Below are 2180 nucleotides of genomic sequence, written 5' to 3'. Positions count from 1 at the left end.
ACATTCAGGGATGGGAATCTGGGGTGGATTCCGTGGCTTAGCTGGGTTTAAAGGCCCCTGGGTTCCAGTAACTGGTAGAGGAGGGGCTACTGGTAGATCATAACCAGGAGAAACAAAACTTTAAGTTACATAAGTTCCAGGGTAATCTGGAAAAAGTGTCTATTGGACTCACGGCTCTCATGGACTGAGTGACTATATAGTTGGAGTAGCAATACCTGGACCATGGGGATGTGCTGGCGGCTTTAGAACAGCATTTGAAAACTTAAAAAGACTTGGAGTTTCAAATTTTTATTTTGAGGTTTAGTCAGAGAACTAGTGAGTTTCTTCTGCCCTAAAATAATCTCTTATCCCTTGTTGTTTCAGAGTTTGTATAATCAAAATCATCTGCAGTGTCTGTTGTGTGTGTATTAGGGGAGGGAGTTGGGGGGTATATTAATTACAACACAGTTGGAGCTCACAGCCTCACCAGATCACCTATGAAAATTAATTGTTTATGAGAAGGAGTAGGAACCTAAAATTGGGAGTTACCACATTTGGGAGGATTTGGAGAACCCTGAATCTCTCAATCCTACTGAGTCTCCCTTGTACCAGAAGCCTATGTTTCTTATATCTTGGGCTCTGCAAATGCCCTCTTTCACCAAGCAGACACATGCCCTTGCGACAGGGAAGGTGGCATGGACACAGGGAGGGAGGTGCTTCCATTCTGCTGCTGCCAATTATGGCAGAGGCAGTGTGGTACTGAACCAGCATTTGTGGTGCAGCTCCCTGATTCCTTGGCTTGCTTTCTCACGTGATAGAGGCTCTCTCAGAGGGTAAGTTCTGATGGGTAGTTTTAAAAGTTGTTCTTGAAATCTCAACCTTGAGCCTGCTCTTTTGGCATTTCTGCCAGCCACCTAATTACACAAAATCATTTTTTTTTTCCATCTCAAATAGCTAGAGTAGATTATGTCTTCTGCAACTGAACCCAGATACAGAGGGATAACAAATTAATTCATCATCAGCTTTTAACATTCCAGCTCAGATTACATGATTAAAGTCCTTTAAGGGCCTTAAAGGATCCATTTTCTAGCCCCTAGAGAAATAGCTTCTCACAACCGTAAGAGAAAGGTGGATAGGTTCTGCTCAAATCCCACCAGGGATAAGTTTTTTAGGCAACTTATTCCATTTTGAACAAATTCCAACTATTAAGAAATTAGACTTGTCTGAAACCTATTTGTAACTTGAGTCCATTGATTTAAATTTCATGTTAGCACATTGCTTTAGCTTTCTGCTTAGCTAAAAACTCAAATTCCTCCACCTGATCCTTGTGTAACATGGTTCCCAGATTCCTTAACGCTGTGTACAAACTAGAGACAGAGGTGAGGGGGAGGGAAGAGTTAGTTATTCTTGGTGGGGATTGTGTAAGTTGTCTGCATGTGCAGAATGTGCTGGTATAAATCTTCACGCAGAAAAGCAAAGCCAAAAGAGGGCTGGTTGAAGTATGTAATTGAAAACCTTCTTATTTAAAAACAGTCCCGGTACCAGCTCATGTTTATTTCTATGTTTCCAGCCTGCCTGGAACATTTTCCTCTCACAATAATTTATCCTTCAACTACCTGTTCATCTTTGTGTGTAAATGAATAATTCTTGGGTCATATACTATGATGATAGCATGAATTTTATTTTGTCCAATGAGTTGTCACCCATACTGAAAAAGAGACAGGAAAGGGGAATAAAAGTTAAAAGCAAATCTTAAGAGGGGATTAAACCACATCCCCATTATTTTTATTTCTTAAACTATCACTATCATCAAAAATAGTTGTTTATATGTTTATTTTCTGTCTTCCTCCATCAGAATGTAAATTCTAAGAGGGCAAATACTTTGTTTTAATCCTCATTGTATCCTTGAAGCCTGGTCCATTTTGTCCTCTGTTTAAACAGCGTAGATTCTAAATATATATACATATATATATATCTCAATTTAGTGGATGAATGAATGTTTGCAGACACAATGATGAAAAGAGGGAGGTAAAGGAGCAGAAGGGAGATTGTGTTAGTTTTCTACTGTGGCAATAACGAATTACCACAAATGTAGTCACTTAAAACAACACCTATTATCTTACAGTTTGCGTGGGTCAGGAATCTGGGCACTGCTTGACTAGTCCCTCTGCAGGGGTCTCCCCAGACTGTGTTCTCATCTG

Source organism: Trachypithecus francoisi, unplaced genomic scaffold (genome assembly GCF_009764315.1).
Source record: "Trachypithecus francoisi isolate TF-2019V2 unplaced genomic scaffold, Tfra_2.0 Lachesis_group17, whole genome shotgun sequence".
In the NCBI taxonomy this organism is placed as follows: Eukaryota; Metazoa; Chordata; class Mammalia; order Primates; family Cercopithecidae; genus Trachypithecus; species Trachypithecus francoisi.
Note: the sequence above shows the minus strand (reverse complement) of the source record.